At 37.7% G+C, this 15,809-nt stretch overlaps 1 long non-coding RNA gene across 2 annotated transcripts in view; it reads right to left on the reverse strand.

Annotated features, from left to right (window-relative positions):
* LOC115946330 (uncharacterized) overlaps positions 1–15,809 on the reverse strand; it is a 97,049-nt gene that overhangs the window by 47,443 nt on the left and 33,797 nt on the right. For both annotated transcript variants that reach the window (XR_004549622.1, XR_004549623.1), the window contains exon 4: positions 7,029–7,131. This is a non-coding gene — a long non-coding RNA (uncharacterized lncRNA). The remainder of the gene's footprint in view (positions 1–7,028; positions 7,132–15,809) is intronic.

Here is a 15,809-nt window from a genome sequence, read left to right on the forward strand (position 1 = left end):
AAAACCTACCAAAACCCAGAAACTTGTTTTGTTTAAAAGCATGGGCATCCAGGTTTATTGCCTGCACTGAAACTGGTTTTCAAAACAGCTTCTCTATTTCCCAGTGCTTAAAAGCCCACCACTGATGTCAGATTTTCAAGTGAGCTCAGCAGCATTTAGTTCCTGCTTCAATTCTTATGAGCTTCAATTCTTATTCTATTCGGAATAGCTCAGGGCCAGTAAAGCTGAGCATTTTTGAAGTCTAGCCTTCTGTTCTACTGTCTAAAGAGGACTTCACAATTTTTGACATTCTGGACCTAATCTTTCAGTGTCCCGGTATGCCATATGAAATGTAAAAAGGTATTTTGTCTTCTCCCAACCCTTCTCTTTGTATAAAAGGAATTTAGGATATACATGATCAAATATTACACTACACACAGCTTGTCTTTAATTTTAACTTGGAACTCTACTATATGACTCATTTCAGGATACTGCTGTTATGTAATGTAATGTCATACATTCTATTTCCTATAATATTTTGTCCATAAGAAGGTTTGACATTTAAGACAGCTCAGTTTCAGGACTAAAACGTGCAAAGAGTGCTTGTATTAAGAAACCTTCTCCAAATGAAATGTAGTGAGGAAAAACTCCCACAGGCAGCAAGACTTCATGGTGATTTAGTTAAAACCAGTCTCTCAATATCATGATTTTGTATGTTTGTTCAGCTGGTCGTTTGGTTTTGCAGAAGTAATCTTAGCAGTCTGCAAAATGTGGTGTGTAAACAGTAATTTTAATACTTTGCTCTTTCCATTGCTTTCCATTTGAAGGTTTTAATGTGTTTTACAAACACAGCGAAGAGCTTTTCTTTTTATTTAACAGAAGATACCACAAAGGGGTGACCCCAGACGTATCTGAGGACAAAGAGCAGCTCAGGTAGTTGCAACTAGCTTATTTCCAGCTCTGCACTATGCCCATTCTTAAGGATAGATAAATCTGCTCACTTTTTTAATCCTATAACCTGAGGTTTTGGTGACAGCCAGAGGCTACATGGGACTTACAAGTGTTCTATTGTTATGCTCAAAAAAGTTTAAGAAGAGCCTAATCTTAAGCACACCTTGTGACTTCTGACAATGTCCTGTCATTAATCACAGGTGTGTCTGTAAAACACTGGTTCAACCATGAAAGAAAAGGTACCCTCAAACTCTTGGAAGGTGGAAAGTTTGACAATTTTACTCTTAGAGTCTTTCTGATCTCCTTTTTCTATTTAAGTATTATTTAAGCACTTATTAGCCCATTCTAAGGAGATCTTATGTCAAAATTTGCAAAAATCTAATGATTTCTGTTCGTCCTGTCCTTTTTCAGTGGCAGGGTTCCTCGTGTACTTCTAGTCCTCTCTTCCCCCTTCTCTCTACCATTCATCTCTCTTGTCAGTGTAAAGCCGAAAATCACTGAACACACTAATGAGCTCCCAATTAGGATCAGTGCTCTACACAAAATGATATCTAACACATACGTAAGGACAGTAAAGTCAAAACCACATGGTGTTCATCCAGCAAATATTTAAAAAATAAAAAAAAGAAAAATAAAAATTGTGTTCCAGCAGCATTCAAGTACCCCAGAATAAACTTAGTCTGAAACATGGCAGTGGAGTTAAACATATGCTTAAATGTTACCTTTAATTGGAACCTATTGTTTTTCTGCTGTTACCAGAAATGCCCATGCTTATAATTGACATTATTTCTCTTGAAGTACAGACCTGTTAGGTTAGCAGTTATTTCATTTACGAGGCTATCCTGTCCTGGACTACTTATCTGTGTTCTATCTACCACACTAATCTAACTTGTAAAAATGAACCACATTTCAAAAATAATCCTTTACCAGCTTTGCTGTCAGATTCCATAAAGCATCCTTCCATCTCGAACTAGCAGGAGGTAGTTTCAAAACAGACAAAAAGGAAGTGACTCTTCGTAATATGCATGTCAAACCCTGGGACTCCTTGCTAAAGAGTAATGTGGATGCCTGGAGTTTGCTGGGCTCAGAGGGAGATCATGCAAGTTTACAGGATAGGAACCCACTGTGGTTACTAAATAGGAAGAGACAATGTCTGGCTGAATACATCTCTGGGATAGCTGAACACCAAGAGATTACTTGGCTGAAATATGATATACAATTTCCTTGTTCTTACACACTTCCTTAGGCATCCAGTTTTGGCCAGTGCTGAGGACAGGTGACAGTCTGAGTGGCTGGAAAATCCACCCTCTGCTAGACGAGTCCTGGGTCTAAGCTCATGTGCTCATCCTTGAGCTCAGATGTTCCAGCTCTTCCTAAAGGGAACTCCTACTCCTTGCACATTGATGTTTGAATGAATGATGAAGAATAGTTAAACAAAATGTTAAATATTACAAACTGAGGCTTAAGCAAAGGCTGTTTCAGCCTGCTGGCTCAAATTGAGCAAAAATGTTTCAGCATTTTTGAATTTTGCTGTTTGATGGAAAAAAACAATCTTTTTTTTTCAGTTCCACCCAAAACTGAATAGCTCCAGATACAGTTTTAGAATGATAGAGGTTTCATGAGTTTTTAACGCAGTTCACTTTTATAGTCAAAATTAAATTTCAAACAAAAAGTTAATGACATTCAACAAAACCAAAACTGCTTTATTGATTACCTCAAGTTTTACCCACCAGTTACCAATTTTAATGACGTCAAATTCAACCTGACCGGCTGTACAGATATCCTCTGGTGTTCTTAGCTACAACATGGAGCAAAAATGATTGAATCTGTGAGAAACACCCTTTTGCCTTTACCTGATTCCTATCTATTCCTATTGGAATCAGATGTAAGAAGAAATTCTAGCAGAAGTTTTTCTCATCTCACTGCCAACTGATTCAGTGGACTAAGCTAAATCACAGACTTCTGTGCACCGAACTGAACAGATCTTTCTAATCACTCTTTACAGGATATGAGAATAGAATTAGAGAAAGGGGTGACTAAAGTAACACAGAAACTTCACAGATAGGTATGTGCCATTTAATGCTTTGTGAGAAGCCAAGTATTTATTTTCATCTTTTAGGTGGAAATTTTAAGATGCTGAATCTTGAAATCGATTATAATTGTGCCAACTGAAATTTCATCCAAATACACTTTGCAATCAATTCCACTACTTACAATCCATAAGAAATGCTTTGGCTGCAGTGTAGCACAAAGGATGTAGTTACTTGGAAACATGCTTTCAGTTTTGGGAATGAAAGGCAAATTTTAATATTTTAAGAAAACTACTGCATTGTTTAGATTGAAGGTGTGAATTTTGCCTCCTTGTCTTTATTCTAAGCAATGCAGCAGTTTCCTTAAAATGCTGAAAATTGCCTTGCATTACCAAACTTGAAACCACATTCATGCGATTTTAGCTAGGTGCGATTACCATCAAGGTGTGTGGTCTCCACACACTTTTGGAGGCTCAGGTCACCCTAAATGTAGTTTCTTTGGGTTTTTTTTTTTGAAGTGTAGTGAGAGAAAAATCAAGTCCATTGGAGGTCTGGGATCTAACCCATCTTTATATCATTTTGAATACTAATTTTCCTGTGGCATAAATCAATCCTCCCACTATTCACAAGAGGCTACTGGGATCTGTCCAGTGAACCCCCTCCTTTTCCCCTAGCATAATTCTTCATGATGATCTCATTCTCCACTCATATATCTTCACATTCCATCTGTAGACTGATAACTCATAAATCTGCCCCTTCTTTCATGGTTTGTCCCAGTTAATCTCATCCTGTCTCATGTCTCTTCTTGGGTGTTTTGTTGTCAGTTATGAGTCATTATAACTCAGGCCTAATTCACTACTGAAATACTCTTCCCTCCCCCCACACTACTGTTCAGTACATGCAACTTAGACCCAATCAATGCCATGCCTCCAGAAAAAAAAAGGGGGGAGGGGAATCAATTCACGTTTTATCAAGGAAACTTTTAGACCACAAGTTCAGGAGCTTCCAACATGAAGGCTGTCAATTAAATAATCATCATGTCTTAATGTCTTATTTTCTTCCTCCTCAGTGTCTCACTATATTTACATTTTACAGCTAACATTCAACTAACCACTGCTACCTAGTTTGCATTTTGCAGTAGAAGCTGCTCATGCCTGGGCTGTGTAATGGTTGCAAAGCCGTCATTTTGAAACAAAGGCATCCAAACATCACTGTTAGTTTAACAGCACCCAGACATCACTGTCAACACTCAACCCCGAATCAATGTCCAAAAAAGTAACTGATACTCCTGCACTTTCTGAAACCATTGCCTTGGTCATAAAATGCAGCAAACAGAAATGAACTGGTTAACACAATTAACTGGAATAATCCTCTATCACATTCTCTATTAGTATTTTGGTTCTAATTTTTCTTATACTCAGTGCAGAGTGGTTTAGAATGAGAAGGACTAGGGGTTTGAGAGTTTCTCAAAGTCTTCCCATTAGATAAAGTTCCTCTTAAAATATCATCATAATCTAGAAAGACTGGTAATATACTGGTTTGAAGTTTTTCAGTTCCCCAAATTGCACAGAATTTGTCAAACAGAAGTACTCTTTCTCCGTCTTTGAAAATCAAAGTGGATTAAAATCTGCATCTCTCAAATACAGCACCTCTTGTAAGTAGCTTTGTGGTATTATAACTGTAATTTATTTATAAAATAGTGTATTAGGTTTAGTGTTAGAAACATGAAAGGTTTGCAGTGAGTATTAAATGCAATTTTTTCTGCAAAGAGGAAATGAAATCTTCCTTTCTAAAGTAGCTTGTTATTCATAGTTCTTCAACTCACATATAGTTTGAAATTTCTAAGGGAAAATCTGACTTTGAGATTTTTCTAATTTTGAGAGAATCAGAAGTATTGGAGGATCACAACCTGAAATTCATAGTTAAGCCTATTTCCCTATAACTATGAGTTTTTAGAACATTAAGTAAGGTCAGTGATTCATATCAAAAATACTTCATTTGACCACCAGCATGGAGTACAGAATTAGTGCTTAATTTTAGGTTATAGAATGTGCTCAGGCACTATTCTTCCTATCTACTGTCAATAAAATTTGTGCAAGGCTCATTTCTCCCATCTTAGAGTTAATTCTTCTGAAGGAACTGCATAACTGAGTAGTTAGACACTTTTAACCTCGAGTTATTTTCAAAAAGGCTTAAAAGTTAAAATGTATTAGGTACAATTAATCTTTTTCAGGAAAATAGCATCACTCTTCAAAGTTGAAGAGAAACCTTTTCTAAATCTGCATTGGGAGATTCTGATAGCAGTTTCCTGTTTTTACAGAGAAAACTCCAAAGAGAGACTGAAGATGTTTTGAAGACAAATGATCTGACTCAAGGTTCAAAAAAACCTAAGTGTTTTCACCACTGACTTTACATTTTGAGATGCTGCTGCTAATAACTACATGCATTAGAGGACCAATGTTATGAAAAAAACAGATATTAAAGACAAAGTACTGAAAAGTACTAATAATGCTACACCATCATTCACTGGTCCCAGGTGTTACATCTGTATTATGTGTAGTAAAATGTGGTACTGTGGGATTTAATATCGATTTTGCACATGAGTTATCTAAGGTTCATTCAGATGAAGCAAACTGCATGAAGTCAAAGCAGTAGTTTGGTAGCAAATCCCAAAAGTCAAAACCAAAAAAAGAAAACCCAAAACATCAATACTGTCTATGAACACACTGCCAAAACCACACATAATAAAATACGAACTTGAATAAATATCTGGAAGCTGATACCGTGTGTAGTTCAGGAATTAAAATAATATTCAGAGTGATTTTGCTGTTTACTCATACTAGCTTTTCAGTCACATATGGTATAACGTTTAACAAGAGTGATTTTTCACATATTAGTGACATAACTGTTAAATATATACCCTGAGGAGGTACCTCTGCTTCTGTGCTTTTGTTCAGATACCTAGTTATGAACAATAGTTTGCAATGTTAATTATAACAATTTAATCATTATAATGACATTAACATAAGAGTGTAATGACTATACAAGTCATTACAACATATAAAATGTTTTCTCTGAATGCACTTTGTATTGATGCATTCTGCAAACAAAACTCTACACCTGTTAGTAATCCCATTTGCTTCACTGAATTAATCAGCTATAAAGGGTCTTACTTGTGTACAGTCAATATCTCTACACTATTATCAAAATACAAAAATGCATTAAATTATAAGTTTGCGCATCTATAGCATGTCTGTCATTACCTGATTACAAGGAGCTTTGAAAAGTAATCACACAACTGTTCTCCTTTCTTCAGAGACACGTAACAGACTAAACAGACCTGTATTAGTTTTCTCTGTATGTAGTCAGAAAACAAAAATCTATTTTCCTATAATTTAGAAATTTACAACATTTCTCTAGATTGCCCTTGCTATCAAAATAGGAAGTTCAATTTCTGCACTGGGAAGAACTGCAAATGCCCTACTTCCTTTAATCTGTATACAGGACATACACACTATTTAAATCTCACTAAAATATGAGGCCTGGCAAAGGTATACAGGATTCTCTGTTGTGTCTTGAAACCAAAATTAATTATACCCTCACTGTAGGCCTAACCCAGGGCTTACACAGTTCCCCAGATCGAATTCCTGAGGCCACTGGGAATTTTATAGTGCCTTAGCCAGTAGAGGAGGGCCATTCGCTTTGCTCTGTATCAAGAAGAATCCACTGTCTCCACTGTTCCTCAGATGGCTGTCAATAGTCTGGGCAGTAACAGATAGTAAAGTCTGACTTAGCTAACATATGTGATAGAAGATCCAGAAGCATCAATTGTGTTAAATTCTGAGGTGTATCTCTGACAATGCTATGTTTTTAACCCTAGGTTCATCTTTAATTTGCATGGTGGCATTCTGACAAAACAGCTTTAACCCTTCTTGTGACTTTTTCATTTGTGTAATTTTCCCACCTCTTTGTGTCAGTTAACAAGAACATCTTCCTTCAAGTGCATTAACTGCAGAGCACCCCACACTGAGCACCAATTACCGGTGTATATAACAAAAGCACAAATACCTGAACACCTTGCAGATTACTCTCAAATGTCTTCTCTTTGTATTCTGAGTTCCTTTTGGAGTTTCATGCTTCATCTCTTTAGAGGCAGCCTGAGACAGATACACTGTAACAGCAGAAGAAAAGGATATCTGAGTATGAATTTAGCTAGAAAATGCTGAACGAACATACCAAAAGCCAAAACATCATAAAATAAACATTTAAGTACTGCTACCCCCTACAGTCTGTTATATTGATAAATGTGACATATCATGCAGACCAGATAAACAAAAAACAGTAAACAAACCATGTCATTTCACACAAAAGGATGGAAAACATTTACACTGTGGTGCAAACTCCTGTAAGCAGTGGTTTTGAACTTTCTGAACTGAGCCACACTCTAGACTATTGGCAGTGCTCAAAGCTTTGCTGCATTTAGTGGCTTCTTTGCCAACCTCTTCCTTCTCACCTTCTTCAGCTGAACCAGAAAGCTATTATTAGCTTGAGTACAATATCTCCATTACAATACAGACACCTCACTGGCTTGGGACTACTCACCCAGAGTATACTTTTTATAGCAAAACTACGCTCAAAACTTAATGAAAACTTTCCCTCTGTTGGTTGCTCAGGAATTGGGAGAATGAGAAACAAACCATTTGTTACAAACTCAGGCCAGATTATCTGCCACATATACTGACATAGCTTGCATTGATTGAGTAGAGTGATGCTGGGCCAGTTCACACAAGCAGAGAAATTTGGTCACTGTATGCAAAAATTTCCCTAAAATATGTCTAAGTTCATCAGACTAAACATCAGAGAACCCGTTTCTCTCCAGGCCAGTAAGAAAATGTCTGTTCTATTTCTGTGAGAGAGTCAGTTCACTCTCATTAAGATAACTCAACACACACACACAAATATTGCAACTTCCCATGGATCCGGATGAGAATGAAAATGTTACAGAATGTCTAAAGTACAACTCAGTTCAGTATTTCTCTTCATTCTGCTCATCTTTCAAAAACCCAAACCAAAAGCTGCCTTCCCCTCTAGCATCCTTAGACCTCAGGCCACTGTGAGCTTTTCTTTGGCTGAAGCAAAAGAAACTTTTGAGCACCAAAAAACTCATTCTCCTCCTCACTGCTTCTTCCAAATCCTGCTAGCCTATGGTACAGAGTACACAGTGGACATATCTGGTGGAGGACTGAAACTCTTTGTCACTGGAGATCATCTGGCTAGCCCAGTTGGCACACATGTATCATAACTGCTTCTAATCTGGTTGTGTCAATTTACCTAATCAGTAGTTACTGCTGACGTACTGTCTCAATTTAAGGTTCACATTTGTCTTTAAAAGTAACAATCGGTATGATCTGAGTTTTAACACACTTTCACATCTACTGCAGGCGATTATATCATTAAAAAGGATACATATTCTGAATTGCAATTAGTAGTGTGCACAATACTTAGTTTCTTCTACCTTCAAAAACATCAGGATGAATTTCAGAGGTCATCAACAACAGCAGCCCTACCAACTAGACACTGCCACAGGCCCATAATAGGCACAAGTTCAAGCCTCAACTACCCTCTGCTTCTTCAGGTCTCTACTTCTCCTTATTGTTAGATACTGATTACAGCACATGGTAGACTAATGTGTTACTTGGTCAAAGGTGACACAGCAGCATATCAAATCCAGCTCCAGTAGCAGAAGACTGACATGCCAGTAGCAGAAGACTGACATGCCAGTTCCCAGTTTCAAATGCTTCTGTTTGCTAAGTTTTGCCTTCCTGGTAACACCAGAATCTACACATTCATTTCAGATGAGTTCTGACATGCATCTACTGTGCATGCAAAGTACGTTCCATAAAGGTATTCTTTCATTAAATACTGCTGACCTTGGATCTCTCATGAATATTGATGCAAGCCTGAAATTTTCAAAACTTGGGGCAATGTGATTTTAGAAGATGTAGTCTTCCCTGACAGCAATTTCTGAAGATGTTAGGTCCCTTTGGAGATGGCTGAAACTAACCACCCAAAATCACTCATTATTTTCCAATCTTGAGGCAAGATATACCATGAAAAATGATAAAGTAGCAAGTATTTGGAAGATATCAGATGATTTCTGCATCAGTAACATCCCATAGAGTTCAAAACTATGTCCTTTCCTGGTAGCCAAATTCTACCATTAGCAGCAACAATACAATTTTACTAAAGTTAACTGTAAGTCTAGAGTGGAAAAAGACAAAGAAAACTCTGTGCACTGGGTAACTGCAGGGAGTCTAAAGCTGAGGATCTAATAATTAGTCTTATCTCTTGATAAAGTGCAACAGAATAAGCTGAGAAGTGCATGAATGCCTGACAAGACCCTATGGCTCCGCCTAGCTAGAGAAGCCTCATTGTTCTGGGGGATTTTAAGGAGAGAACATGTGGGGAGAACATGAGAAATTTCTTTTTCCTGCCACACTGTTGATGCGGGTATCTGGAGGATACATTTCCCTACAGACTCTTCCCTTCATACAAGCCACAACAGTGCTGAAGGTTCACTGTTGGGTTCCCCTTTACATGGCTGCTCATGCACAGCAAGCAGTAGGCGCACAAAGAACAGTCTCTGGGGCAGTCAAACTCCTGCTGTTTTGTGGTGGGAAAGCCCAAGAGAAAACTCACTGCAAAGGGAAAGATGTCTTCCTTGAAGTTCTTACATTTTTGCCTTGCACAAGACTTACTCAGAGTGCTTTAGCTCACTAATGCAAATATTTAGATTTTGAGATTTATCAGTGATTATTACATGTTCAAACTAGAGCTGACACTTTACTTTCCAAACTGAAGTTTGGAAACACCCAGGAAAAAAAAAAAGTGGTGTCTCCTTCCCTGTGCTCTAATACAAACTCACACAAAATACCAGCAGGTAGGAATGCAGTCACACACTTTAGGTTCATCTGGTTTCTCAGGGTGACATGTGAGTGCCTTTACAGGACTCTTCAAAAACTGGGGTGGTTTCTCTCTGAAATGTGCAAATTATATGGCACCAGATTGCTAGGAATCATGTATCTCTATGTGTAAAATATGAGTTTCTTTATCCTTCTATTTTAAAATGCAGTGGCAACCAGAACAGACACAAGATTGCTTCTTCTTAGTGTTCACAGTTGCTCCTCTTTTCCATCAATATTTTGCTGAATAAGTAGGGCAAATGCTTTAACAGTGAGTCTTGACTGTATCGTCTTGTACAGTCACCAGGTCAGTTTTCTACAGACAGCGAATTCTTGTTTGATGGGCCATCCCTTTGACTGTTCGGAGGAATTACAGGTGTTTCAGCAATCCAATCCTTATTACAGCTATTTGCAACGGCCAACCACTTTACATTCTCTGAAGAAAATGATCAAAGAATTAGTTACACTAAAACCAAAAGGGAATATATGCCACTGACTCACAGCTTTTTCTACTCTGCGAGAAACTGCATCATGGGTCTTTAGCAAATTCCCATTGAAAGCAAGTAGAATTTTGTCACTGGCTTCAAGTAGAGCTGGAGCAGCTTTCAAGTTATTTTGAAGTGCAGCAAATAGTATATTTTTTCCTTGGGCTGCATAAAATACTGGGTTTGGGATATAAATATCCAAGTTTGACTGTGAAAAAGGACCCAAAGCTTCTGTTTTTAATGCCCGAGCCAGTTCAGTGCCCACAGCCCTCCAGTCAGCTGCACTATTTTAATAGAACAGCAGTGGAAGAGAAACTGGAAAAACTGCTGTAACTGACATATAAACAAATGACCTAATCTACAACATGGATCTGCAGCAAGCCTGATTCCACTGCCAATGAAGTCCAAAACAAGTTTCATCTTCAAAGAAAACAGCAGCAGATCTTTACTCAGTATAATAAAGCTTAAGCAGTTTGCAATTCTGTATAGCTAAAACATATTGACCATGGTCAAGTGAATGGTTATGCCATGTGATTTTTTCTCTCTTCCCAAGTTTCCTAAAGCTCTCACAGGGTCCAGAGCCTTCTTTTTGTGCTTTCTGAGAGAGACAAAAATGAAACAAGGACAGAGGGGAAGTAAATGGGAGGACTGGATTACTCTGCATCTTCCTTTCTCAAGCAGATGACAAATACCGTTATTCTTACTTAGAATCATGATTAACTTATTACCTGGGAAGCTGTTGAGGCTTTCATGTCTAACTTGATTTATCCTGACATCAACTCACAAAGCAAAATCAGACATCTATTTAGATAGCTTGAAAAAAAGTATGACTGAAAGCTGAAGCACACAGACAAAAGCAAATACCTTTATTTGTTTCATGATTTGTACAAAACCTTTGCAGCCTCTAGTCCACACTTATATGCACTCTGAAAATCCAACACAGATATTTATACTAGGCTGGGTAATGAAATCCACAAGGAATACTATTTAAATAGAAATTCTGACCCATGAAGCGACCATCACACACCATAGATCTGTTCTTTGCCAAAACGAACTGGTCCAAGTCTGCCATCATGTATCCCATCTGCCTTTCCAGTGATCCTGTACCAGCAACCTCACGCAGATAGATCACCTGAGGAGCTTGTTCCAGGAAGGGCCTCTAAAACTGCATGCAGAGAGGGCAGATGGGATTTGCAGCAACCCACAGCTTGATCATCCTGAGAAAACACCACTCCTTATCCAGCCTCTTGCCTGTAATATCACACATACAAAGAACCAACTATCACCATTTGTTTCCAGTGCATAACACAGAATAACAGTCCTGTCTTACCTCACAGGGTAGAGCAATGGTTGAAATGAGTAAGGCTTTAAAGGCTACGAAAAACTCAAATGCTACATGAATAAAACCCAAGAGTCATATGCACGGTCTTACTAATGTTGAATGCAATTATGATGATTTGAAAAAGCCAAACTTAGTATTTAGAATCTGACTGAAGGGGTTTAGGACCTGACTGGAGAGTCTATGTTAGAAGATGTACCTTTCAATAACCCAACTGAGTTCAATGAGACTGCCTATATGAAATCCTTATTGCTGTTTCTATTTCCACAGTTGAACTGCACTACCTAAAATACTGATGAGATGGTCACAAATAAAACATACTAGAAAAATTATTCAGAAATAAATTTAGCCCCAAAAATGCCTATGCTGCCCTGACATGTTCCATCAAGAAATAGTTCACAAGATTCTGCCTTGAAGGTTACACTTATTACTCACATGTACAGAAAACAGGACTTAGGAGGAATGTTCAACATTTTAAACACAGGGGACTGAGACATGGGAGAATAATAATGGCTACCTGCTCCTGAGAAACAGTGCAAAAGACTATCCAAATTAAACAAATTTGTGAACTATTATGCATAGGATTTTTTTTTCAGTTAAATATTTCTTTCCTAATTCTTTTAGGACTCGAGTATCATTAGTCTAATTAAAGACTATGTGCTTTATTTCCTCCTTCCTCCTCAGAACAAGGCCATACCAATAACTGTGTGTTGATCTTGCAAATCAGTTTCTCAGAACTGGTTTTCTCAGCAGCTGTATGCTGGCTTCATCACCGGCACTGAAATCAGCTGCTCTGGTACTTGCCACTAAAATGCAGAATGTCAATCACTTACACTACTCATGAGAATTAGCACAACACAAGTCTAATTAGAAACTAAACAGTGTCTTATCTGCAATGATTTGGAGATGGAGTAAGTTGATGCATGTTTTAGGAACCTTTCTTGCTGCACAGTAGTTCATGATAACACCCACCTCACAGCTCATTAGTGAATCAAAATATTATACTGTATAAATACTACTTTGCTGTTTTACATTTTACAGAAGCCCCAGGTCTCAGAAGCCTCCATTACAGAATATATGTGATTTAGTTATATTGGAACATTGTAGGAAATGGAAAGCAGCCCCAACTGTCCAAAAACAGCAAAATGGAAGCCAATATACTGTATACTTTGGTCTTCTCTCTATAGAAATAGTCCCAACCAGCCTCAAGACATTTCAAACTGAAATACGTATTGGCAGAACAAAAAGAAACTATATACTGTATGACATTGTACATGAATTCTCAGTACTTCTGCTGCTGGATTTATTCCTTTCTCTTGCGCTTTTCCACAGAAAACAGTGTAACCCACTATAAATCTAGATGGCACTACTGCAAGTTTCAACCAGAAATCCAAACACAAGGAGGGGGAAACCTGGCAAAGAACTGAAATCAAAGATGTAAATGTTTAACAGCAAAGAAGGACATGAAAGGATATGCAGCTGTTTTGCTGCACGGTTTCTCAAAATGGGAACTGGAGTGCACAAACGTAGACCATGTTCTCACTTATAGTTGAGATAAACATTTACAAGCTATTCATTTTAAACAGGAAGACGTAACATTAGGACACGACCTTTAATTTCACTGAGTCTGTGAAGGCAAACCACCACAGCTCTACTGCAATGCAGTTAAAACATCCAGGAAGAGATGCATACTATTCCACTACTTTGTTATTACAGGTGTACTTGATTTTAGATTCAACGAGGAAGGTGCAATTTTATGGCTGTGTGGAAAAATCTTTAAAATGCTTGCGGGTGGATGTCTAATGATGCCAGACTGGTGTTGCAAAACATAATATGAAGAGAAAGCATTGAAGAAACTGTCTACATGCCAATGAAGGAGCATTTAGGTAAATAATACTAAACCGTACATGCACAGATCTGATGTCATTAGACTATTATTACAGATGTGTACCCTGCTTTTGTTCTTTTAAAAGGGTGCTATTCTGATGTGTTATCATTAGCTTTCTAGCCGAAAGCCAATAGAACTTGAAAGACACCAACAAAAGATGGGGGAATATTAATTTACAGAAAAGACCTGCAAATTTTGAAAAGCTACAATCTACTTGTAGTGTCAAAGATGAAACACTTTTTATGTTTGTGTAACATTCACCATGTTTCCCATGCAGAAATATGTGCAGATGATTTTTTACTGTGGGAAACTATTAAATATATAAGACATCACATTGTATTAATGGGCAAGTACATATTTAATAGCATTTTCTTATAAAAATGAAAGAAGGTTGAAGGCTGAAAGGTGACAAGTTTGGACTTTTGCATCCCAACATGAGACACCTTATAGGTGGATTCCCTGCATAGAGCTGAATGCCTTGAAACATTCGTAAGGGGTATTAGCAATGTCTCCAGTTTAATTCTCCAACACTGACATTTCCAGAATTACTCGCAATTTCTAAACCTTAGCTCTTTAAAAAAAAACTATATTTAAAAAAAGGTTTTGTAATATCCATACATATCATGACAGAATGTAATTCTGTAGGGAAAAATATTGTACACGTATACTGAAAGCAAAATTCTTCCCCATTGTATAACTGGCTTCTCATAACTAAAGGCCTTGAAGAGACCCTCTGCTTCAGCTTACTATTACTTCTCATCAGGAGAAGACTGAGGATCCCTTCAAGAGGTTTATTTTAGGCTTAAGAAAACAGTTCCAACACAGGCTGTAATAGAGTACCAAAGCTTTGGAACATGCAATTCTGAAAGCTTGAGATTCTTTTTTTAAAGAGGCACTAAACACAACCATGACTTAGAAATCCAAACTAACTGTACCAAACTATAAAAAGTCATTTGCATAACTTAATAGCCTACTAACCTGGCAAAATACTAATGCTGTGGGTTTCGTTTGGGTTTTGTTTTTTGTTTGTTTTTTAATTCTAAATACTATTTATTGAAAGGCAGGTGTAATATTTCCTATGAGAGAAATTCCCAGTGCTTTGCAAGTTTCTCTGACTTTCAGATAGGTCACTCATATAAACATGACTTATTTTTTTTCAGGCAGCAAAGAACATTTAGGAATGGTATTTTATTGGCTTCCACCTGAAATGTCTGCGTTAACATTATGAAGAGACCTTTCACAAGCTAGCAGTGTATTGGTGAATGGAAGGTACAGGGAGAGAAACCTAGACAGGCCGTGAAGCAAGGCTGCAGCACAGAGGAGAACCAAGCCATTGCTGCCCCAGCCCAAGCCCTCTGCTTTAAGCACAAAGGCCATCTCCCTGGTTGGAGAAGCACATGGGAGGTGTAACAGAGAAGTCTTCTACCCCACTTTTAGAAGAACAGCTGTTTGGAATCTGATGAAGAGAAAACCATATTCAGCTCTTACCAGGTTTGGCTGCTAATCTCAAACTTGAGAAGCTCGTTGAGAATCAGGAATATGTTTTAGAGGACCTGGATGGCACCTCACTGAAAGCTGGGGTAACCTCAAGTAAAATTCAGGTTTACACAAATCCAAGCAGGCACAGTAATTACCTGAAAGCTTCTAGAATTTTTCAGTTGGCTTCCAACTGAGAACATACAATAACTGAAATTATCTAGCTTGCCATATCCTACCTATAAACATTTGAAGACAGTATGTTCCTTTGACCCAGGTCTGTTAAAGGACAAAAATGAAGACAAGAATGCAAATGTAAAGGAACACTCAAGTGCTAGAAATCTGTTTGTAAGCATTATGACAGCAAATATATCAGTATTAATGATTAAAAATTCAGGAAAAAGTAAGGTGAAATAGAGAAAAAAAACCAAACCCAAAACTCTGGGAAATGTGAAAGTCACCAAGTTTACCTTACTCTAACGAAACAATGGTCCTGGCTGCTATTTCCAGGCTCTGCAATGGCACTGACATGTCTGATTTTGCTGTAAAGTTCTGATTTTCTTCTTGTTTCCTGAAATTTACTATCCTTGGTTAAAAGTGTTTGATTTTTTTTCCTGAAGAGATTCACCTTCTATCTATATGCAGATAAAAACTATCTACCTTGAGATGGATTAGTCTTATGAACAGGGCCCAGAAACC

The sequence above is a fragment of the Melopsittacus undulatus genome, chromosome 5 (genome assembly GCF_012275295.1).
Source record: "Melopsittacus undulatus isolate bMelUnd1 chromosome 5, bMelUnd1.mat.Z, whole genome shotgun sequence".
NCBI classification, from domain to species: Eukaryota; Metazoa; Chordata; class Aves; order Psittaciformes; family Psittaculidae; genus Melopsittacus; species Melopsittacus undulatus.